Source organism: Pseudophryne corroboree, chromosome 4 (assembly GCF_028390025.1).
Source record: "Pseudophryne corroboree isolate aPseCor3 chromosome 4, aPseCor3.hap2, whole genome shotgun sequence".
In the NCBI taxonomy this organism is placed as follows: Eukaryota; Metazoa; Chordata; class Amphibia; order Anura; family Myobatrachidae; genus Pseudophryne; species Pseudophryne corroboree.
This window is the reverse complement of record NC_086447.1, coordinates 34,231,380-34,257,773: the sequence shown is the minus strand read 5'-3', so window position 1 is coordinate 34,257,773 and position 26,394 is coordinate 34,231,380. Positions and strand designations below refer to the sequence as shown.

The 26,394-nt window shown below is 44.2% G+C and overlaps 1 long non-coding RNA gene across 3 annotated transcripts in view; it reads left to right on the top strand.

The window, feature by feature from the left end:
* The first annotated feature begins 979 nt into the window (after window positions 1-979).
* The window catches only part of LOC134911082 (uncharacterized), an 89,459-nt gene continuing 64,044 nt past the window's right edge, over window positions 980-26,394 (top strand). For 2 of the 3 annotated variants that reach the window (XR_010176306.1, XR_010176307.1), the window contains exons 1-2: window positions 980-1,469; window positions 11,724-11,815. This is a non-coding gene — a long non-coding RNA (uncharacterized LOC134911082). The remainder of the gene's footprint in view (window positions 1,470-11,723; window positions 11,816-26,394) is intronic. The other variant, XR_010176308.1, reaches the window with a different exon arrangement.

The following is a 26,394-nucleotide window of genomic DNA, read 5'->3' as shown; positions in this document are numbered from 1 at the left end:
TTATGCATATTGTGAATTGATGCACCTACACGTTTTTGTGAATACATGAAGAATATCTTCGCAAAGATGGAAACCAAGAAACTATTCAACTTGAAATTGTTGAATTGCATTTTTAAAAATTAATAATTAGATGAAAATATTGAATTGCAAAAAAAACTGCAGCTTAAAGAGAAAAACTAACTTGCAGTTTTATAAAGAGGACTGATCCCCCTCATTTAAAATATTTTTGTGGCTCTCTTATATTCAATTTTTTCTTTGTGTCCCACTCATAAGCAACATTTGCTCTTTTTAGCATAACTGTTTTTCTTTTCTTTTCCCCTTTTTCTTTTGTTTCATTATCATTACTAGACTGTATATACAATTTGTCTATAAAACCAGTTGCTTATAATACATCCTGCTACCTCTATACAAAATAAATACATTTATATATTCATTCACGCATACTTTTCATTTGAATCACCATCCTGTAGCGCCAACGGTTTTTACTCTACACACACACTATATGACATAGCTGTACACATACTGTATATATGAATTTATTGTCACATACATACATACATACATATATATATATATGTATATATATATATGGCTGCAGCTGTCAGTCTATATGCAATGGAATCTTTATAAAGAATAAACAATTGTTTTTTCCTTCTCTAACAGTCAGTGCTGGTTTCTCTTTTTTCAGATATATATAATGTCAACGTGAAAAAAGTTTTTTTGTGATTTTTGCAAATTTATTGAAAATAAAAAACCAAGAAATCACATCTACATAAGTATTCACAGCCTTTGACATGAAGCTCAAAATTGAGCTCAGGTGTATCCTGTTTTCTCTGATCATCCTTGAAATGTTCCTACACCTTAATTGGAGTCCACCTGTGGTAAATTCAGTTGATTGGACATGATTTGGAAAGACACAAACCTGTCTATATAAGGTCCCACACTTGACAGTGCATGTCTGATCACAAACCCAGCATGAATTCAAAGGAATTGTCTCGAGGCACAAATCTGGATTTCCCTGTCTTAGCATATAACAGCAGTAGAACATGGATCCAATCCAGGTTTAGGTCAGGAATGAACTGCAGCCAAGCTGATTACTAGCACCAGTTAGCTGCCTTTAAGAATGATGTCTGTACATGCGTACAATGCCCCTGATTCCTTATGCTGGACTAGTTAGCCAGGTGATAGGCTGGGTATTTGGGGTTACGCTAGGAGCCATGGGAGACTGTATCATTGTGATTGTCACGTGGAATATTATGCTGAGACCTGTAACCTGCAAACTGCTGTTACCACCTTGTGAGTGATCTAACTGCTGGAGGGAGAATAAACCTGCTGTTTGAATTTTATCCCGGTGTATGTGATCCTTGTCACATTTGGCACCAGAACAGGGACCACACTGCTGGACGCTACTATGCAGCAAAGGACCCAGGATTAAATTGAGTCTGAGGTCTATAACAGCAGCTAACTATGTAAGTGGGCAAGCCAGCCCTTAAATGGCATAAATTTTGCATCATAACAGAATTATTCACTTCTCTATGTGGCTTGGAAGCCAGAACTGTTGTTAATTGTGATGCTTTGCAGTTTGAGTGGCCAGTGCGACAGTATTCAAGGGATACATTTTTAGTGAAAGAGATGTGTTTTAAAAAGATAAGGCAATAATGATGTATTTAACTTAAATTCAATAAGTTGTCTTTGGTCATAAGACCATCAAGAGTTGCATGGTACATGAAAAATAAAAGCAAGGCAAAAACATAGTGTGTACTGTTTCAATGCTGCATAGTCAATCAGATACAGATGGAGCACTTTCTGCGCCTAATCGGAGAATTTGTCGCGCCTTAGCTATACCTCAGGTTGTTGAGATGTTGTGCGGAAAGGTGCGACAACATACACAGCATGCAATACACATCTTCATCACTGGGTGGCTAATGCTCCAATAATCCAGTACTGTAGAGCGAATAACGGCAGATGGATATACAGTAATTTATTTATTTATTACCAGTTATTTATATAGCGCACACATATTCCGCAGCGCTGTACAGAGAATATTTGCCCATTCATATCAGTCCCTGCCCCAGTGGAGCTTACACTCTATATTCCCTATCACATTGTTAGGATCTCCTGTTCTGTACTGCCACGTCGCCATGGCAACCGGGAGGCAAGTGTTAGCGAAGTAACCTGAGCGCAGCTGATACTCTGGTCCGGGTTTTTACTGTGTAGTGGTTACAGGCTCTGTGCACGGCAGGGAATCCGGCGCTGGTTTTGTGCTCACAGTCTGTGAGGTCTGAGTGGGGCGTGGACAGCACCTGCTATATAAACCATCCTCTCAGGCTAGGCAAATGCTGCTGAATCTTTGTTTGTTAGTCAGTTCCAGAGAGTTAGCTAGTACTGTGTGACTTTGTATTTACTTGTTGCTTACTGCGAATAGGCCTTGGGATTCGGTACTTCATTCTGCCAATCCGGACCTAGCAGTAAGACTGGAGTCAGTTGTTTAACCTGCTGGGTTTCTTTTGCTATTCTGTGAACCCAGCAGGTTTGCGGCTGTACTCTCAGACCTGCTTGCTTAATCCTCCCTCACTGTGCAGGGCGTCCAGGTGTGTTTAGTGGCAGTAAGCTGAACCTGTGCCCTGCAAGTGGGGGTTAGGATTGTGGATACTCTCCTTGTGTCTATATTTCTATCTCTGACCAAGGAGTTTATTCCCACACCCGTTGGTAACCCTTTGGGGTTTTTTCTGTTGCTCTTAGCAACATCATTTCAGGTGCTCCACATGTTAAATCACTACACCTCGCTTCATTGTCCGCTCTATTCCATCTGAGTATTCCTGACACTAGGGAGACACCCAATTCCTGAGCCTTTGGGCTTCTCCGTTCACTTTGTGTTTATTAGTTATTCCATCACCTCCTGTGTATGTTATGTTATACTGTCTGTGAGTTCGTTTGCTTCTCTTCCCTGTTCATACACCGGTATACTCCTGTAAGCACTGGTGTGCGTAACACACATGTAGACAGACACATTCACGCTAGTATTAATTTTGTTGGGAGCCAATTAACCTACCAGTATATTTTTGGATTGTGGGAGGAAACCGGAGTACCCGGAGGAAACCCACGCAAGTACGGGGAGAATATACAAACTCCGCACAGTTAGGGCCATGGTGGGAATGGAACCCATGACCTCAGTGCTGTGAGGCAGTAATGCGAACCATTACACCATCCGTAATTGTACTGTAATGGTGTACTCTTAGCAAGCCCTGGCAAATGGCCAGTGACAACTGTAATGTTATACACACAGACCAGCGGTCAGACGGAGAGAGTCAAATCAGGAAATTGAAGAAACCATACTGTTGTATACAGTACAATAAAAGAGTTTCCTCAAGTCCGCTCACTGTCTGAACTATCATCAATCCAGATGGTCGCTGTTTTTTGTTCATTTCAATCTGGTGATCACCTTTTGTCTAGGCATCAAAAGCATCAGAGTGTCAAAGGTACCATCCGGGTGTACACAATATCCAATATATATTCAAGAGAGAGAACCAAATAACAATATAAAAGAATAATAGCATAAAACAATATCATGCCTTGCAAAGATCTCAAATATAGCTAGATTTTATCTACATATTCAATCTTAACATGATATATTGTATTATATACTAATATAGTATAGTGTATGGTATAATATGTGGCATAATATGTGGCTGGCCCCAGGTCACCTCTACAGTGCTTTAGCTATACTCCCCGAACCAGGAACAAATCAAGCAGCATATGGTGAGTTTAGCCAATTACCCCATAACATATAATATTTATCTCTTGTCTTCCTAGCAATTTAAACAAATTTTTCATGTGCCGAGGTCTCATTTATTAATAAAATCCAGGACTTAAGGTCTGCGGGTTAAGCCTATTCTTAATCCAGCCAGCTATGTAGCAGTCACCACCAAGGTCAAGATCCCTCTGGGAAAGACATTTGTAGCACATGAACTCTGGGCAAAACTACTGCAATGTGTTCATGCTTCATCCTTCACCGGTCATGCAGGTGTAAAAAGGACCCTGGAGCTAGTCCTTAGGAATTACTCGTAGACAACGGTCTAGCAAGATGTCAAGGACTTTGTTGCAGCCTGTCCTACTTGTGCTCAAGATTAGGTTCCACTACATTCTCCCTTGGGTTCCTTGCATCCGTTGCCTGTGTATGATCGTCCATGGACCCATATTGCCATGGATTTTGTCACTGACTTACTGTCCTCACAAGGCTTCAATACTATCTGGGTGGTACAAGATATATTCTCCAAGGTAACTCACTTCATTCCACTCAAAGGTCTACCTTTAGCCCCAAAGCCAGTAAAGGTTTTCATAAGAGAAATCTTCAGATTGTACGGATTTCCCAAGGACATCGTCTCAGACCATGGGAGGCAATTTACATCCAAATTCTGGAGAGCATTATGTAAGTTCTTTGGGATTAACCTGAGCTTCTCATCAGCGTACATCCCCAGAGTATTGGTCAGACAGAGCAGCTCAACGAGAACTTGGAACAATTCATTTGAATGTATGTGTCAGCAAGTCAAGATGACTGGGTCTCCTTGTTGCCATGGGCTGAGTTTGCTCACAATAATTTATTTCATGAGACATTGGTCCACTCTCAGTTTTTTATTCAATACTGTCAGAATGCTGCATTACCAAAATTGCCAGCTCTCCAGTCGGTATCACTTCCAGTGATCCGTGATACAGCAAATCGGTTCCTCAAAATCTGGAGAGAGGTAAAGAAGATTCTGTGCAGAGAATCTTCTAGGTACAAGATGTTTGCAGACAGAAAGAGGAAGAAGGTTCCATTATTGAGTGTCAGTTACAGAGTCTGGTTGTCAACCAAACACCTGTGACTAAAGGTGCCCACGTTGAAGTTTACTCACAGGTTCATTTGGGCCATTCCAGATTCTCCAAGTGATTAACCCAGTGGCACATCACCTGAAATTTCCTTAAACACTCAGAATATCTGAATGTCTTCAATATCTCCCTTCTGAAACCATTGGTTCTTAATCTGCTTTAAGCATCCTGCCACCCTCCTTCGGCTATCAGTATGGATTGTCAAGAGGAATAAGCAGTTAAATAGATTCTGGACTCCAGAATGTCCAGAGGTACAGTGTTAGGTGCCGCGGTCCGCGGCGCCACTCGGTCTGCTTCCGAGCGACGCTCACGGCCGCCGCACCTCCCTCCCTGCCCGCCCGGCGCCTAGCAACGCAAGGATGCCGTGCGTACTGTAGCCGCCGGGCCCCTGGCAACGCTAGGACGCCGGGCGTCCACAGCCGCTGGGTCCATGGCAACGGGGACGCCATTGGCGAACCGCGTTCCCCGTTGCCAGATGAGATTGATTAGTTTTGTGCAGCAGGGCAGCTGCACGGCAACTAGTAATTAGGGTCTGGGGGCTGGTCTTGCTGGCCTTCCTGTCATTGGCCAGCAGGGCCTTTTTATGGGAGCCAGCACACTACAGCTGTTCCTGCCTTGCAACATTTGTTCCTGGTCAGCTGTATCTGGTCGATCCTGCTCCCTGTGCTCCTGAGTCCTGGAGTTCTGAAGCCGGTCCTGGGAATCCTTCCAGTCCAAGTGAACCTGTTGCAGTCATCTGGGGGTTCTCGCTTATTGGGGTTCTCTCCCGGTTTTGTGAGTAGCGGCTTCTGCCGCGTGTTGCGGCCTAGGCTGCTTAGTCCTTGTGTTTATTTTGTACTGGTGGTTTTGCGGAGGTTTCCGCTTTTCACTGTCCTCCCCGGTACACGACGGTGCCATGTGGGGGCGTAGACAGTGGTATCTTTTGTTGTTCTTTTCCTTTGGCGGCGTGCCGCACATATATTTAGTTTTAGGGTTGTTAGTAGCCCCTAGCTTTCTGTTTGCTTTAGTTAGAGGTCCCCTTGTTATTATCCTGTCTCGGTTCACGCCTTGTCTCACTCTAAGACCTGGGGGCATCGGAGTTGGGCAGACCTAATCCGCCCTTCAAACGCGGCTGCCGTGGGCCCAAGAAACCATAGTCACTCAGGCGTGAACTGACCACACGGGTGAAACAATGGAGGTAGGGTGCTAGGGGCTATCACCGTACCACACCTTATTTCAGCGTCACGTCCTGGTGCTCTGGACTCACTACGCAACATCTCTCTAGTTCTGAGCACCAGGAACTTAACATACAGTAGAATTCCTGGTGGACTGGAAAGGATATGTTCCAGAGGAAAGTTGTTGGGTCAAGGTATGGATATTCATGCACCACAACTCCTCTGGATGTTTCATCAAAAGTTCCCTGGCAGACATTTTGTGGAGTATTTGGTGCCCACCTCTATGGTGGGGGCAATCTTACAACACGGTTGAACTAGGCTATCACTGGGTCTGGCAACGCAGGGGTCTTGCCTGGCAATGGGCTGCAGGTAGGGAGTAACGGCGCCCACTGCTGTGCTCTCCTCTTCTGGCTTTTTGCCCTCTGCCTGAAGATTCTGGGTGTCAGCTCCCATAGGGATGTGTGCCTGCCTCTATGCAAGATTTAAAGGGCTAGCTACACTAAAAACTGTACTTCAATTTGGTGCCCAAATTCAAATTCTATATAAAGAAGATCCTGGGAATACTCCTTTGCCAGAGTATAGGCTTATATCTGACCTTGTGCTATTGTCTACCTGTAACTGACCTCAGCTATTTCTAGAGACCCATCTCCACATGATCCCTTAGAACTGCATTTGGTGATTCCTGGTTTTATGTCGGCTTTCTGGTGACCTGATTCTGCTTTCTCCCTGGTACTTCGCTATCTATTTGGTTCTGATCTGTGTCACGACCAGACAGCCGATTCTCCAGATACGTTAATATGAGAATCACCACCAGTGACTTATGTCTACCTTAGCACGTGTGGTAAATGAAAACCCAGTAACTGCCACCTGCAAAAGAACCCAAAAACATGACTGTATGGACCCCAGACAGCCTTTTGCAGCTATCTGTATTTAGAATTATTAATTGCAAACTCACTTACACTTCTTTGGCTGCACAGGCTCGTAGATTCACCAAGAAACATGGAGAATATGATAGAATTAATTATCTTTTAATTCAAACAAAATAGTCCAAGGTATGATTATTTAAAAAAAAATATTATTACAAATATTGGCAGGAAATACAGTACATATAAATCTCAGAATAATAAACAGGGTATGGTAATGCAGAAGCCTAACACTTACAGATAGCACTCAGGATTTTTGATGTGAGAGATTGCACAGTCGAGTTCCAAGATTCATCTCCAACACATGGCTGAGTCCCTAAGAAATGAACATTGACCCTTGAGGGAGGAGTCTAGTGATTCCTGTTTGAAGCTCCACTCTTCATCCCCACCTTTGCATTTTTTAACTAGCTCACTGCTGGACACTGGACATGTCAGGGAGGGGGAGTTATCCCAGATGGGACACAGACATTGTACTTTATCAATTATTCCTGGCCCAGCACGACCAGATCTGGAGGTTTGAGGATGAAGGATGCCATTTTCCACCCCCAAACATTTATCACTGGTATAAGATAAGAGATCGCTATCTTTTCCTTGAACATAAATTTTTCCTTCCGCTGTTTCCCTTGATAAATTTAGATCAACTTCAGGACACAGCTCAGCAGCCATGTTGTTCCATGCTAGGATCATTCATACACATAGGCGTGCGCAGCACATTTTATTAGGGGGTGCACCGTTGGAGGGGTGTGTCTAGCACCGCCTTTTGGGCGTATCTAGCACCATCTATTGATGGCCAACGCAATATAAAATATCCACCCTTGTACCAATCCTAATAAAGCAGATACATTGTCAGATGTTGTGGTGTGCACCAAACAAACACCACTGATGGCACTCACTGCAATTACACTGCTCCTCCTCAGCCTGGTCTGGCTCCCCCTCTCTTTCCCCTGCAAGTTGCAGCAGCTTACTTACAAGTCAGTCACTCACTGACACTGACAGTCGCAGACTACTACTGCTGCTGCTGGAAAAACGAGTGACGTGTCTATGTTGCTGCTGACCGCCTGCCAGTATTGAATTTGTCTTCCTAAGAGGAACGCTGGCTGCATGCTGATCCTCATCAGTGGCTGGCGTTGGCATAGCATAGAAGGAGAGAGGTGGGCATGTGGCGGGTGGGCGTGCGAACAGCATGATGTAATCACATCACGCTGTTTTTGTACATGGAGGTGGAGCGGGGAGTTTGAAAGCCGGTGGCAGTGGCACCCTTGATTAACCCAGGCGTCCGGTCAGTAATGCATTCCTGGCAGGGTGCAGCGCAGAGTGGACAGTAATCAGCCTGCTTGGCTATCGCTGCATCAGGCATGTGAGATCGGGGTGCCAGACACCAGGCACCCCCCCTGCGCACACCTATGTTCATACACTTACAGTACGTGAGACAATTCTGATATTGCATGCTGCGTGTAAATGGCACATCTTCGTCACAACCCGGCTTGACGACTATGCTTGATTACATTCTGCTAGCTACTCTCCTGAGATCACCAGCATATGTGCAAGGGAACCTGGGCAGAGGGTCTGGTGCAGCTAAGTCCAAAAAAATAAAGGTTGCAATTTTAAGGACTTCCATCATTTGATAATTCTCACAGGGCAGATATTGTTTTTAGGAGGAGATTCCAATCTGTATTTGAGACTTTGCACAAGGACTTTGCATCTCTTCAGCTCATTTGAAGTGGGATTCTATGGTTATAGCACTTTGTATTTGGAATATGTCAATACATATCAATATATAACAACATTTGTGTATTGTATGTATTTGGTCTAGATCTCTTACTAACAGGGGATCTGATGGGAGGTGATGTCAAACTTTATTTCATACTGTATATAGGCCAGGATGTAAAGAAGTCTGAGTTCGGTGGTCGTGCGGGTTGCTGACCGAACCTGGATGTTTTTTAAAAGGAGCAATCATGTTCTAAACCATGCCTCGTACATGATTGCCCCTTGTGGTAATTGGATAGACATGACCATTTGATAAAGTTTTGCACTTCTGCATAATGGTATAAGAAATTTCTTATAGTATAGGACCACATTCAGTAATGATTGCAGTTTCTGCTAAAATTCAGTTTCTGCGATCATATAGTTCCCGCCTAAAGGGACACAATGTGGAGCAGTGTATAATCTGAAGGTATCGGACAGAGATGTTCTGTATTTATTACAGACTACAGACGCAACACCTACACCTTACTATACCCGAGAAAGAGACGCAACACCTACACCTCCCTATTCCCGAGAAATAGACGCAACACCTACACCTCCCTATTCCCGAGAAAGAGACGCAACACTTACACCTCACTATACCCGAGAAAGAGACGCAACACCTACATCTCACTATACCCGAGAAAGAGACGCAACACTTACACCTCACTATACCCGAGAAAGAGACGCAACGCCTACACCTCACTATACCCGAGAAAGAGACGCAACACCTACACCTCACTATACACGAGAAAGAGACGCAACACCTCACTATACACGAGAAAGAGACGCAACACCTACACCTCACTATACACGAGAAAGAGACGTAACACCTACCCTCATTATACCCGAGAAAGAGACGCAACACCTACACCTCATTATACCCGAGAAAGAGATGCAACACCTACACCTCACTGTACACGAGAAAGAGACGCAACACCTACACCTCATTATACCCGAGAAAGAGCTGCTTGTCTCTAATGATCTGGGGGGAATATATTAACCCTTGGAGAGAGATAAAGTACCAACCAATCCACTCCTGCCATGTTTCATACACAGCCTGTAACATACAGTGAGGAGCTGATTGGCTGGTACTTTTGAGCAGATGTACAGTATTAAGCCTGGAGAAGTGATAAAGAGACAGGTAATAATGCACCAGACAATCAGCTGATTGGTTGGTACTTTATCTCTCTCCAAGCTTTGACAAATCTGCCATAAAAGAGGGAATCTATTTAAAAGGATTCAACATTAAACTCATATATTGGAGGGGTTCAGTACGAACTACTCTTGGAATGCCAGCAGTCACATGACTAACAGCGGCATCCTGACAATGAACATCCCAATGTCGGAAGGGGAAAGTATTTTTACTCCCACCCCACCCCCCTTCCCCTACCCTAACCCTACAGGAGTGGCAGCTAGGGCTAACCCTTCGGGGATGGTGGCTAGTGCTAATTCTCGGAGGGTGGCGGCTAGGGCTAACTTTCCTAGTGCCTAACCCTAACCCCCTATTGCCTAACACTTAACCCCCCCCGGCCCTAACCCTAACAGGTACCCCAATACTTACCTTCAGGATGTTGGCTGCTGGTGTTCCAGTGCCGGTCTCCCGAGTGGTATTGGGATTCTGGCATCACTCACTAAATGCACCCCCATTACAGCAATTAGCCAGAAGGGACTACATTATCAACTAAGAGATAACAATAATAAACTGTGAGCCTAGAAAGTCTGTCGAACAGGCGAAAGGAAAAAGACTGATTTACTTATATCTATACAGTTAACATTATTCGTAATTCAAATATAATTACAGGTACCTCAGAATACAGAGAAAGTTAGCAAAGGCTTTTCTTAGATCTCCTAGGACCCAATAGCCCGTGTGCATATAGGAGGTTCCTCATGAAAGGCATAACCTACCAGGGACTTTTCAAGCCAGCATAGGATACAGGATATTGGTTTCAAAGATTTTAAGTAATATAAGTGCACTAACAATGGCCTGTCCTATCAATCTTCACAAGGGAGAACTGTGTTGGACTCAATAACATTTTTAGAATATTGGAGGAGAATATTTAATTATGTAAAGTAAAATAGTTAAGGTGCTCATACACTTGACGATATTATGAGCGATTTGGCCATTTCCGACAGATCGTAACAACAAATCGTTCCTAATAGTGCAGATCGTTCAGTGTCTAGGAAAGATAACGATCTGATGTGCGGTCCTGCAGGTCATTTGATGTATCTTCAGTTCTTCCATGCTGCTTTGAAGATCTGAAGCTACTGTGAACGAGAGCATGCCCCTGGATGTGGCCACTTCTCAGACCTTAAGATATATCTTATGTGTATGCAGAAAATAGTTTGTCCAGGACTGCCGGGGAGTTCAAAGGGAAATCGTTAATGAGATTGCATCATTTACAAGTCGTCCAGTCAGGGGCATTTCTACAGAGGCCCTCTCCTCTGTAGCCAGCAGCACTGTACAGCTCTGGGCACTAGGGTGAATCTGTCCCAGAGCCTAGAGCACATGCGTGAATCTCCGGGAAAATGGAACGGCGGACATTTTCCAAGTGATTTGCTTACTGTGCATGCGCGAGTCACTGGGAAAATGCTGCACCGGGGGACTCCGGAGAGTAAGTATTAAAAATGCTGTGCCGTGGGACTCTGGAAGGTAAGTATTAAAATTAATGGGTACAGGGTGTGCAGTGTGGGCCACCCTAGATGCCCCGGGGGCCCTCGTACACCGCACACACTGCACCCCACACTGCACCCATTCTAAATACGCCAGTGCATCCAGTGTATGGGCACCTTAGAGCAGAAAGTTTACATTTGTTTATAAAAGCAGGTTAATATAGCGTAGGCAATAATTGTGTAAGGTAAATTCATTTTATTAGGTGTAGAGGCTAATTGTTGATACAACAGAAAATAGACAAATGTTATATTGTGATTTTATTTTTATGAAAATATTGTGATAAAGGGAGTTTATATTATATCAGTATCACCTCAATGTATAAATGGGCTTATGGAGCACCCTGTAATTCTCATTTTTTTTTAGTAATTAGAACGCATTTCCCATACATCTAAATGTGATCTAGAAATCAGCCTCTTTGAAGAGCTAAAGAGAGGTTCCCACCTCGGTACAGAAAGGTATGTGAGCTAGGAAGTTACTACATTTCCAATTGTGGTGTGACACAGTATTACACATCACGTTACACTGTTACTTTGTACATTTCTTGTGCGGTACTGCAGAAACTTTGTGGTACCTTAACAATAAAAAATAACAATATCATTACAGTTAATATACAAAGGGTATGAGTTTAGATCGGTGGTTCTCAGACGTTTTTGAATCACAGCGCCTTAGAGTATCAGAATTTTGTTTTCACGGCACCCCGAGGCCAAAAGTTTCTTATTGAGAAATTTTGAAAGAAATATTAAATTAAGCAAATTGTGTTTATATGTTATCCTTAGGTTTAATTGTGTAATGAGGGACAGGATTTGCTTCTGCTTGTCCATATAATTTTTAGTTGACAACCACCAGCAGTGGTTTTGCCTGTTACATTGATCATAAATAATTTTGATTGGTCCTGGACCACCAACCCAGGGCACCCCTGCAAGTGTCCTGAGGAATCCCAGGGTGCCACGGCACACAATTTGAGAACCACTGGTTTAGACTATTAAACTTTATATCAGAAGGATCCAGGCTATCCTGACACCCACCACACTCATCCTGGTCATTCCTTGGGTTTCAAAATGCTGACATTTCTACTATAAAAAGGCCATGGGAGATGTTGCAGTTTATAGAGTAGATGTAAATTATTTAATGTTCACAGTTAATTATTTTTCTACTGTGTGCAATAATTCTACAGTGTGTAAGTGAATTTAATATTTGTTAGTGCTGTAGTTGAAATAATGATACTGTCCGTGTTGCAGAATACTTGGTCAATATTTTTTGAAAAGCTTCTTTTACCTCATTGTTCCTCAGGCTGTAGATCAAAGGATTTAACACCGGTGTCATAACACCATATACTGCTGTAATGTACTTCGTGCTGGATGACAAATTCTTGGATTGTCCTGTGTATATGGTCATAGTAGTCCCATAAAACATAAGCACCACTGTCAGGTGGGAAGCACATGTTGAAAATGCTTTAGCTCTTCCACCTGCTGAGCGGATCTTTAATATAGATATAATGATACAGATGTAGGAGACCACGATGAAAACAAATGGTGATATCAGTGTAAATAAACTTCCAAATAATAAAACTGTTTTATGAAAGCTGAGATCACCACACGCCAGATCTAGAACGGCCAATACCTCACAGACAAAATGGTCCAATGTGTTTTCTCTGCAGAACACAAGAGGCTTGAAGTTGGGGACAGTTGATGCAATGAAACACCCTGACCACATAATAACTGTAATTGATTTACATGTCCTCCAATTCATATTTATGGTATAATGTAAAGGGAAACGTATGGCAATATACCGGTCATACGCCATCACTGCCAGTAGTATACCCTCGGTACTTCCTAGGAACAAAATAATGTTCATCTGCACCAGGCACCCAATGATGGAAATTCTCCTTTGATTAGAAAATACATCTAGTAACACTTTCGGAAGAGAGCTGGATGAGTAACACAAATCAAGAAAGGCTAAATTGCAAAGAAAATAGTACATAGGCGTGTGCAACTGAGGACTGGTGATAATCGTAAATATCAGAAAACTATTCCCCAATATGGTCAGTGTATACGCTAGTAACAAAAAGACAAAAAGTAGAACACAAATCTGGAAATTCTGTGGAAATCCAGTCAGGATTAATTCTGTCCAGACAGTTTGGTTCTCAAATTTCATTTTACAAATCACTATTAGAGGTACAGTGCATGTCCCTGTGAAAACAACAACAGTAATAGATTCTTTTGTTATCAAAATAAGATGATTTTTACTGCAGATCAGTTCTCACTTACTAACAACCACCCAATCTCTCTCTTCCTTTTTGCCTTCAGATTAGACAAGTGGCTCATCTATAATTGCCTTATCAGCCACCTCTAACTTCCTTCCTTTCAGAGCACACTCCAGTCTGGCTTCAACCCACTCCAATTCTCAGACATTACTCGCTTAATAAGGTCACAAGCACTTTCCTTTCTGTCATGTCTAAGGGTTACTTGTCCATCCTGCTAGACCGCATTGTTGAGTTTGACACTGTGTACCACATTTTCCTCCTGCACACCCTTCAATCCATTGGCCATCATTACACCATCATATACTGGTCCACCTCCTATGTCTCTAACTGCTCCTTCTTTACTTCTACCTCCAGCTCCTTTTCCCCGCCTCTCCCCAAAAGTATAACTCATGGTCCCTATACTCTTTTCATTTTACAGCTCTCAGTCGCCTCTAATACCATCACTACGTTACTTACATCCTGATATTTCCCAAGCTGCAATCAAACTCAACATGTCCAATATGGTACTCTTCATCTTCTCTCCCGGGATGACTGTAGTTATGTGACCAGCAGGCAGGAGACCGCTGGTCACAATACCGGCACCTACAATCCCCCCTCACAATCCTGGCAGTCGGCATGCCGACTAACAGGTACTATTTCCACTCCTGGGTGTCTACGACACCCATAGAGTGGGAAAAGAACCTGTGGCAAGTAACGCAATACCAATCCTCTCTACCTCTATACCTCTCACTTTTCATTCACCATTGACAACTCTACGTTTCCTGAACTCTGATGCCTGGATATCCTCATTGATTCTTCCCTTTTCTTCACACCACTGATATGGAAATATCTTTTGACCCAATTATCCACTTATGAATGACCACTCCAAAGTTAATTATTTAATAATAGGTCATTTGATAATATGCATATGGAGCACTTCAACACAGAAACTATGATGGCAGACAGAGCACCAGCCTCTGGATCCCATGTGGCATACACCATGGGATGGCAGCATGTCTTCCCCAATCTACTGGGCACATGTAGGAGAGCTACTATGTCCACAGCCACTTGCTGTAAGGGCTCAACTATGGGCACAGACCAGGAGGGAACATGAGCACTGAAGCACCCAAGTTGCCAACAGAAGTCACAGAACTTACAGTTGGTCTTGGCATCATCTGACATTCCAGCTCTGTGTCAGGCACTTCAGTGTACGGTCCATCCCTGGGTGACTGTCCAAAGGGGTTTCATGGGCAACTGACACCAGTTGCACATGAAAGCTACCTGGAGACACCAGTAGGACATGTACCCTGTCTGGTCTATCCCCTTCTATCTTTCTGGCTACCCTGTACATTAACCCTTCCTCACAGGTAACACTCCCTGCCCCATCTTGGACAGGCTGCTGCCTGCTTGGTGCCTCATGCCTTCCAAGGATGGGTCAGAGAGCTGAGCTTCCCTAAACATCTGTCTGCAGCCCTCATTTTCTCCTTAGTGGGGACATTGTACAGGGGAATCTAGGTTAGGACTGTTCGGAACAGTCACAGAGAGGTCAGCATGGCCACTCATACTCACTGCATGTTGGCAAACCACTAGGGACAGGAACATCAATGGGCACCCCCACAGGATCGATTGAGTTTCAACCAACCTCCTCTGCATTGCTAGCATATCTAGGCATATCTAATTAGTCATGCTCACTTTTATACATGTGGTAAACCACAAGAAAACTAGTGAGGAAAATAAGAACATTGGCATTACTGGTTTCCTTCTTTACTCCACTAATGGCCTTGGGTATCTGCAAAACAGCCTTCTTTTGCCATTGTGAAATTTCCTGCAGGTAGCAAACACCTTGCAAAGATATTAGTGCATATTCATCAGGTCTGGTAATAACATGTTCATCAGATTTACTTGGGCTAAAGTTCATAAGTGATAAGAGGGAAGTGAAGAAGTCAGGAGGCAATATCGACAGAGGGGTGTGATGAAGGGCAGGTGAATTATGTTATAGCCCTAGTAATATCTCCAAGGAAGGAAATTAGGAAAAGCAATTTGTGTTACATTGAAGGTTGGGTGAAGCATACTTGGAGGGAGTGTGAGTGAAGTGAGGAGGCTTTAACCAGGTTTTGCGCATGGAACCTGATTTAAGGCAGATTCTGAAGATATACACTTAGAAGAAACATTGGTTTTCTAGCAGTGATAAGCCTGAAGGTAGATATGACATTAGCAATAACTGTGGATCACTGCTGATTCTGTAAGAAGAATTGGATGAAACTGGATTGGTGAACGAGAATGCAGACTATAATGAGAACGGATAGGTGACCAGATTGCAACTGGAATGCTGGCAGGAATGGAAACGGAATGGCCTGAAGTGCTGACAGGGCTGAATCCAGAATGATGACACTGAAAAGTCCTTGAGAGATGTAGATGTACTTGCAGAGTATGGAGACTGGAATGGAACAGGAATGGACTGGGGTACTGACGGACTGGATCCGGAATGATAATACTGGAAATCCCTAGAGAGATGCATATATACTTGGACTTGACAATCACCAGGCTGTAAATGGATCAGAGTAAACACTGAATAAGTAAGAGCTCAGCACAGAGTTGTTACTTCCTGAGAAGAGACTGTTGTACAGGATTGGACAATGGAAGATCAGCTGATGCAATCCAAGATGGCAGCACCCAGGTCCAGTTTTGAATTAGGCCCAAACACCAGGAAGCAGACATCATGGATAATAATGCTGAGACAGCGGGCAGTGACAGCAGACACAGTGCAGTGCCGCTCACCTGAGAATCACATCAGCAGACCCCAGACATTTCAAAGGTAAGAAAGTTTTAATACCACGGCATGGAAGTCCTTGATCAACTTTTGTGCATGAATATCTGTAGCATTTGTCCAAGAGCATTCTTCTGGACCATAACTCTTCCAATAAAGCAGATATTAGAGTTTCCCAAAACTAATTAGAGACCAGAATTTTGGAAATCTCATATTCGATGCCACATTGGGTTTGGACCTAAGGGCTTGAGTAACGAGATGTGTAATGCATTGGAAATCTTTAGAAACTTGAGCCTGTATGAGACTGGGTTGATGATTCATTCAATAGGAAAAGGCCTGTTATAAAGAGGTGCAAACTTCATCAATGGATCTTCAAACCTTAAATTCCATGTAGAGAGCCATACTCGGTCACCAGACTTGAGACTAGGGATTGCTCGTCTCTTCTTGTCAGCATTTTTTTTATACATGACAGAAGCTTTGAGAAGAAAAGAGCGAACATCTTTTCAGAATTTTATAAACTAATGCAACACTGGAATTTGAGATGTGCAACAGGCTGGAAATCTGGAACTCTGGGACGAAGCCCAGAGATGGCAAAGAAGGGTGTAGTGCCTGAAGATGAATGATATTGATTGATGTCACAGAATTCTTCCCAAGGAAGCAATTCAGCCCAGTTGTCTTGAGAAGAAGATCCATACAAGCAAAGAAGTGATTCCAAATCCTGGTTGACTCTTTCTATTTGACCATTGGTTTGAGGATGGTACGCTGAGGAAAATTTGAGCTGGATTTGAAAAGCAGTACATAAGGAGTACCTGAACTTGGCAACAAATTGGACTCCCCGGTCAGAGACGATTTCCACTGGAAGACCATGAAGACAAAAGATTTCTTGAATAAAACGTTGAGCAAGTTTGGATGCTGAAAGAAGGCTGCTGAGAGGAACAAAGTGGGCCATCTGGGGGAACCAGCCAACAATGGTGTTGAATTTGTTCGAGAGAGGCAAGTCTGTGATAAAGTCCATTGATAAATGAGACCATGGTTGATGTGGTATTGACAAAGGTATTACCTACCCAGCAGGAGTTTACGATTAATGTTGTACTGGGCAAACTTGGAAAATGTAGAAGCAAAGTATTTTTTTTAAAGAGGGCCACCAGTAGGACCTGGCAATGAACTCCGTACTCTTCTGCACTCCTGTATGGCCTGCAAAATGTGAAGAGTGAGCCCAATGTAACAATTTTTTGTGTAACGCAGGCTTGACAAAAGTTTTCCCTGCAGGAGGTGTGTGAACTACTCTGACTGCAGAAAACACCACAGGATCAATGATTAAGTGTTTCTCAGTGGAGACAGCCTCTGTTCAGGGTTGGACTGGCCCACAGGGGTACAGGGGAAACCACCGGTGGGCCCCACTGCCTGAGGGCCCACTCCTTCCTCTAGGAATCAGGTTCCAGACTGTGCACTTGTATTATACATGGTAGATATGTTGCATTACACTGCACAAGTCTACTGTGTATTTCAAGCCTCTGTGGAGGCTGACCACACCCCCTTTGTAGGCTGGTCACACCCCTAAGTATGGGCCCCTATCACTGCATTCCCTCGGTGGGCCCTTCATGCTCCTGTCCGACACTGCCTTTGTTCCATGCAGCAAGTGTCAGTTTTTCGATTCTGTACCCCAGGACGAAAAGACATCTTGAAATGAAAATGTGAGAAGAGGGCTTATCTGGCTTGCCTTGGGTTTAAACAGTAAACTGACTTCAGGTACAGTATAATAGATTCTTATGATTGTTCAGAATGGAAATAGGAGGAATAGCTCCTTCTAGTAAGTAGCGCCATTCTTCCGTAGCCAACTTTACTGCGAGCAATTCCTGGTCTCTGATAAAGTAGGTACACTCTGATGGTAGAAACTTGCGGGAGCAAAAACCACAAGGGTGAAGAGGACCATCTTAAGATCACTGTGGGAGTACTGCGCCAACACCAACAGAGGAAGCGTCTACTTTCAGAATAAATGGTTGGGAGATGTCAGGTGGGCGTAATACAGGAGCAGTGATGAACTTTTGATTAAATATTTGAAAAGCTTTTCTTTTTGCCTCATCTGACCAGCGAGATATTTTGGCACCCTTCTGAGTGAGAGTGGTAATGGGCGCTATGATGGTCGAAAAGTCCTGAACCTGAGATCATATATCCCAGGAAGGGAATTGACTTTACTTCAAATACACATTTTTCGAGCTTGCAGTAAAGACGATTAGTTCTGAGACGAGTGAGTACCTCCTTGACTTGCCAATGATGATCAACCAGTTTATTGCCAAATATCAGAATGCCAGACAGCTGACGGCTATCTCAGCCTTGCGATTGCCTCTGCCTGATTGACAGGCAGAGGTGGTCGCTGGGCGGGATGGGGCGGGCCAGCGGCGTTGGGCCGCCATTTTGTGGGCACGGTCCGGGCAACGCAGGCGTGCCCAGACCGTGCGGGCCGCTGCGACCCGGACAGCGACGAGTAGCTCCCTGCCAGCATGCAGGAGCTGTGCTGGTAGGGAGCTACTCTTCAATTACAAAAGCATTGCTGCTGTGCAATGCTTTTGTACTTGTGCGGGGGGGGGTAGGGCCTGACATGCGGGGTGGACTAGCCCTGTGCAGGGCGTCCCCCCGCATGTCTGAGTATCTGATCATTGCCATGCAGGTCTGAATTAGGCCCCATGTGCACAGCGTGGGGGGGGCAGATATAACATGTGCAGAGAGAGTTAGATTTGGGTGGGTTATTTTGTTTCTGTGCAGGGTAAATACTGGCTGCTTTATTTTTACACTGCAATTTAGATTTCAGTTTGAACACACCTCACCCAAATCTAAAGGGCCATATTCACGGCCCGATTTGGGGAGAGATGTGTGCTGAGCGAACCGCTCAGCACACATCTCTCCCCCCGCTCAGCACAGCGCGATGTGTGCTGAGCGTGCGGAGGGAGACGGGGGGCCGCTCATTTCACCCAGCGGGTGAAGTGAGTGACCTGCTAGATTGGCCTGCATGCAGGTCAATCTAGCACCAGCGATAGCGATGCGCGGGGCTGCGCATCGCATACGCTGTGAGGGGTACACACAGAGTGATCGCTGCTTAAAATCTAAGCAATCTAGTCAGATTGCTTAGATTTTAAGCAGCGATCGCTCCGTGAGTACCCCCCTTAACTCTCTCTGCACATGTTATATCTGCCCCCCCCCCCCCCAACACACTTCCCCCTGCAGTGCACATGGTTTTGCCTATTAGCTAACAAATGTGCTGCTGTGATCAGATCTGAATTAGACCCTTGGACTACTATTGGGATCATAATGATCTATAACTAGGTCTAGAGAGCACAGTGTCAATTTTTGCAGACGATAACAAACTGTGTAAGGTTATAAATTCGGAGGGGGATGCTGAGTCTCTTCAGAACGACTTATTTAAACTGGAAACATGGGCAGCAAAATGGAGAATGAGGTTCAATATAGACAAATGTAAGGTAATGCACTTTGGTAGCAAGAACAAATATACTTCCTACACACTAAATGGGGAAAAACTAGGGGATTCTGTACTGGAAAAAGATTTAGGTGTTCACATACAGTAGATAACAAACTAATACCCCTTTCACATCGCACAAATAACCCGGTATCGACACGGCATATTGCCGTGTCGACACTGGTCAGTGTGCGATGTGAAAGCACTTTGCGTGAATTAGCGGGTCATCTGACCCGGTAATTCAACCCGGTATAAAAGAAGGATTATACCCGGGTTGAATACCGGGTCAGGTGCAGTGTGAATGGGAGCCGCGTCGATGCGACACGGCTCCCATTCACAGCATAGTGAGAGGCGGCGCAGGAGATGAGCTCATCTCCCAGCGCCGCCTCCACCACCGCCCCTACTGATGCTGCTCCCCCCCCCCCCCCGTTGCTATGGCAACCGACCCGGTATATTGCCGGGTCGGAAAGCCAGCAAAGGAGAGCAAACGCCGGATCCCATCCGGTAAGGACACGTTTCTCTTACCGGGTGGGATCCGGCATTTGCGATCTGAAAGCGGTATTAGCAGTAGTACCCAGCAAAAATGCAAACAAGGTATTAGCATGCATAAAGCGGGGAATTGATGCAAGGGATGAGAGTGTTATACTCCCACTATATAAATCACTAGTGAGGCCACATCTCGAATACTGTGCACAATTATGGGCACCACACTACAAAAAGGATATCCTGGAACTAGAAAAGGTTCAGAGACGTGCAACCAAATTGATTAAGGGGATGGAGACTCTAGAATACGAGGAAAGGCTTGCTAAAATAGGCATGTTTACGTTGGAAAAAAGGAGATTAAGAGGTGACATGATTAACATTTACAAATATATAAGGGATTAATACACAGAGCTAGCCTGGGATTTATTTTTGGTAAGATCATCACAGAGGACACGTGAACACCGCTTAGGTTAGAGGAGAGGAGATTTTGCACACAGAGACGGAAAGGTTTCTTCACAGTAAGGACTATACGTATTTGGAATTCCCTGCCTGAGAGAGTAGTAATCGCAATCTCAGTCATTACTTTTAAGGATGGGCTACATAAATTCCTAATGGATAAGTATATACAGGGTTATGGTGGGTAAATCATGCAGTATAGTAATAAATAAAAAAAATAAAAAAAAAGAGGAATTGACATAATAAACATTCACCACAGTTAAAAATAGTCTTAAAAATATTACAGTGTAGGAGATCACTAACAGGTTGAACTCTATGGACAAATTGCCTTTTTTCAACCTCAGAAACTATGTTACTATGTTACTAGCTTCAAAGAACATCAAAGAAGACATGCCGCCATAGCCAGATTAAGGGGGGGGATGCAGGGCACACTGTACCCCGGGCCCCCCTCTGTCAGAGGGCCCCCCGGCCAGAGCACACTGACATCACTAGCTTTCCCCCTGATGCAGCAGCAGAACAAGACAGCCAGAATGCCAGCAGGACAGTATGCAGTACAGCCAGAGACACAGGAGTATCAGATTTCATGAACTATCAACCGGGCCAACCAGGAGGGTGGAGAGCTGTGACACAGGGTGGGATCTCTGTGTCACTTACAGATCTCTCCACACCTGGGTGCCTGAGTCATGTGTAACTTATTATCTAACGAGGGTCTAGAGAGAGACACACACACAGTCCTCCTGAGTCCTGTCCCAGTGTGTAAGTAGTACAGAAGCTGCTGCTATTTTTGCATATGACAAGATAAATTATAGATTTTATTTTTCTATGTGTATTTTAAGGTTGTTTAAGTTGTCTTTATTCCACTACAAGAACATTTTTATAAAATAATTGTCTTTCAATTAGGTGTTTAGTTTAAATCTAATATACACCATTGGGCTAAACATGACCCATTCGAGGAGGGACAACATGCTCTCTGCCTGGACTTCCCTTTTAAGTTATGATTGCAATCACCTGTGTTGAAAATGAAATACCTTTCTTATCAATTAAATAGTTAAACACAGGTGACTATAACCATATAGAGGGGAAGTCAATGTAAAGAGCATTTTGTCCCTCCTGGAACACGTCATGTTGGGAGGTATGCACAATCTTATATACAGCCCCCCCACCTCCTTCCACCGGGGACCTCCTTCCACCGGGGACCCCCTGTCTAAAGTGCCCCCGGGCCCCCCCAATGCTTAATCCGGCCCTGCATGCCGCATCTCTTCTTCGATGTTCTTCTGACCTGATACATAGAGATATGCCTGATGCTGGACGGTATGCAAGACAGCCAGGAGCTCCGCGCAGAGCAGGCTCAGGGCAGGGGGCATTACGCTGTATGGGGTGCATAGGCGTGCGCAGGACATTTTATTAGGGGGTGCACGATTAGAAGGGTGTGTTTAGCACCGCCTATTGGGCATGTCTAACACCACCTAATGGGCATGTCTAGCGCCACCTATCAGGCTTGTCTACCACCACATATTGGCACTCAATGCAAACTAAATAATATAGAGAATTGATGTGTGTGTGTGTGTATGTATGTGTGTATATATATATATATATATATATATATATATATATATATATATATATATATAAAATCTGTTTAATATATGTTACATTTGTATATTTTATTACCATAGATTATATCCTAATCTCTCAAAATATATATTGATACTGAATTTGAACTTGTCCTCCTCCAAGAGGAACGCTGTATTCTGTGGCGTTGGCACATGATAAGGAGAGAGAGAGCGTGGGTGGGAGCATGAGCGGGCATGCACGCAGCATGACATCATCACGACACATCCCACAGGTTAGAGGAACTGGGAGTAGGATTACGTCAGTGATGACATACAAATGAATGACAGCCAGACTGAGCGGAGGGGGTGGCGGGCGCAATGGGCGGGAGGACAGAAATGAGCACACTCGGCGATCGCCGATACTGCAGCAGCAGGTGTGTGTGAGAGGGTGACAGACATTAGGAGGTGCCTGTGCGCACCAGGCACCCCCCCCCCTGCGCACGCCTATGATGGGGTGACCAAGATGGCGCAGGCTGCTGTCTTCTCCGGTGCTGCAGACAGATGGTCCGGGGCAGCCGCTCACATGTCCTCCCCGTGTACTTCCTACCTGCCAGTTCCGGGCAGCCGGCGTCTCCCTCATCACATCTGCCCGGTGAGTGTGTGCTGCTACACTAGGGCAGAGGGAAGGGAATGGGAGCCGGCAGCATGGTTACAGAGAAAACAACCAGCAGGAATAAAAGGAATTACTATTTTTTTTAAATGGATCATTAATCTTTTCTTTGATGCTGTACAGTCTTTGCTGTGACCAAGGAGGGGTTCTCTTGCGGCCTCTGCTGAGTACACACAGACGGGAGGGAGTACGGGGATAGACAGGAGGGGGGGAGCTGCAGAGTTCTCTCCATATCTCCCTGAAGTAAAAAACAGCCTTCTTGCAAGTACAGACAGAATTGAGCCTGGATAATGCTGTGTAGAAATTGCGTTATTGGGGGTAATTCTGAGTTGATCACAGCAGGAACTTTGTTAGCAGTTGGGCAAAACCATGTGCACTGCAGGGGAGGCAGATATAACATGTGCAGAGAGAGTTAGATTTGGGTGTGGTGTGTTCAATCTGCAATCTAAATTGCAGTGTAAAAATAAAGCAGCCAGTATTTACCCTGCACAGAAACAAAATAACCCACCCAAATCTAACTCTCTCTGCACATGTTACATCTGCCTCCCCTGCAGTGCACATGGTTTTGCCCAACTGCTCACAAAGTTCCTGCTGCGATTAACTCAGAATTACCACCATTGTCATGGCCTTTCTGCCATCTCATCCTGGATGACATCTCGCCATCTCAAACTTAATATTTCAAAGACAGAGTTAATTATATTTCCACCGGCCGATAGTAGGTACCAACCTTATATCTCTATCACTGTTGAGAACTCGACTATCTACCCTACCCCACAAGCTCCCTGACTAGGTGTCATCCTTGACTCTGATCTGTCCTTTATCACCACATTCAATCTGTCTCAAGATCATGTTACATGCATCTAAAAAACATATCCAAAATACGACCATACCTTACACAAGACACTGCAAAAACTCTAATCCATGCTCTCATTATCTCCCGCATTGATTATTGCAATAGTCTCCTAACTGGTCTTCCCAAAACGAGAGTCTCACCACTACAATCCATTCAGAATGCTGCGTCGAGGCTAATCTTCCTCGCTAGACGTTCATCGTCTGCAGATCCACTCTGTCAGTCCCTCCATTGGTTACCTGTATTCTACCGCATTCAATATAAAATACTTTTACTCACACACAAGGCCATTAACCAAACTACACCAACGTACATCACTTCGCTTATCACAAAATATCTCCCAACCCGACCTCTTCGCTCTTCACAAGACCTGCGTCTCTCATCCACACTCATTACTTGCTCCCACTCACGACTGCAGGACTTTCAACCGGCTGCACCCACTCTGTGGAATGCCCTACCACGCACAATAAGACTCTCCTCTAGTCTCCAAACTTTCAAGCGTTCCCTGAAAACTCACGTCTTTAGGCAAGCGTATCAAATTCCAGAACCGCCCACATAACTTTCATAAACCTTCCTATCAAATTGCATCCACTCTGTGCAGTCCACACATATCCTCACATGTCTTCTCATTCTATGCAATAGATAGGCATATGTACACAAGGAAAGGTGCTATTTCCCTATAGATTGTAAGCTTGCGAGCAGGGCCTTCCTACCTCTATGACTGTTATCACCCAGTTTGTTATTGTTATTTCAAATTGTAAAGCGCAACGGAATTTGCTGCGCTATATAAGAAACTGTTAATAAATAAATAAATTGTCACTAGGCTCACTTCCGACAGTTATTGTACAATTGGAGGTTAATAAATTTGAGCAGATCACATTTCTCATTACGGTTGTGGGAAATGCGATCTGCTTTCTAAAAAAAATGTGATAATAAAGATTTGGAGGAGAATTTTGTGAGTTCTCCTGCAATTCCTCTTTAGTACATTTTGATGAAACTAAAATATTGTGAGTAGGGTGTGAAATACACCTAGCAGTCACTGCAGAGACCTAGGCCAATATTTACTAAAAATTCGAGTTTGTCCGATTTGTGTTGTTTTTTTCTAAGTCCCAACACGGGAATTCACTAAGCACAAATCTCGGCAGTGTTTGGACTATGCGTAATGGTTTGAATGACAAACTTCAGAAATACGAATGAATAGACCATCGGTCAAACACGGCTGTTATTTCATAGTACACGGGTAATCACTATTCATTCGTATTTGGGTGTTAGTCTTTGAGTGCTCAATTGCGGTCGTATTATTTTGCGAATTGTAAAAAAAAATCAGCAAAAACAATAGACGTGGGCCAATATTTACTAATATTCGTGTTTGAGTCGGTTTGTGTAGTGTTTAAAATCGTTTTGTATCAGGTGCATTTTCATGAAACTTTTTGAAACTATATACGCAAAGTTACGAAGCAGTCGACTTTATGGTTTTCGTGTTTTCCGATGTCGATGCCAGTCGTTTTTTTTGGCACATTTTCAGCCGTCATTGTCATTTTCGTACGTGTTTTTGTTGTTTGTTCCGTTTTTTTTTCTAAGTTAAACGCGGCAGGGTTTTTTTAAAACCCCGGCCGCATTTTTACTTTTAGTTTCGTTTTTATACCCGTTCGTGATTGGTTGTGTTTCAGATGTAGGAGTGTCTGTGCGCAACCATATAAATACGCCCCAAACCGTCCGCACCTCGTGGGTTTAGTTAGTGGTGAGGAGAGAGGTTGTGCTGTGGAGGTAGGTGAATTTGTGGTTTGGTGAGGAGTGTTGGTAGCGATTTCTGAGTGTAGTATTGTGTTTGAAAGTAGTCTTGTCATTCTTGTAGTCTTGTTTTTTTTGGTTTTGTCTAATTTTTTGTCCAAGTTTTTTTTCTTTATAGTCCCTTGTCAGTGTGTGTGTGTGTGTGTGTGTGTGTGTGTGTGTGTGTGTGTGTGTTGTGCAGTGGTAGTGGAGGAGTGTGTTGTTTGTCTTTTTTTCTGTGTTTAAGTGTTTAGACACACAATTATGTGTGACTCAGAGGTGGGTGAGGTGGAGGGGGTCGGTCAGGTGGAGAAGGTGAGTGAGTGAGGTTAGTGAGGTGGAGGAGGTGGGTGAGGTTGCTGCAGCAGCCTAAAGTGACAGTGATAGTGACAGTCAAACAGCTCCGCAGCCTCACACCACTACTAAGACTGGGTGTCGAGTTTAGTTATGCAGAAAATGTGGAATTGGTGCGTGAGCTGATGAAGTATCAGCGGCAGCTATTTGGGCCTGAGTCCGCCAAGTTGCCAACACGGAAGAAGACGGTGTTGTGGGCGAAAGTTGTTGCTGCTGTAAATAGTGAGGGGGTGGTCAAGCGGACGGAGGACACGTGCCGCAAACGGTACTATGACATAAAGCGACGTGTCAAGTCCAAAATGGCCAAGGAGGCGAAGTCAGCTCGCAAAACCGGTGGTGGGCAGCCCTATATTGCCAGATATCTGGACTATGAGGAGCCCATGCGGAGTGTAATACCTCCTGAAGTAGTCTCTGCAA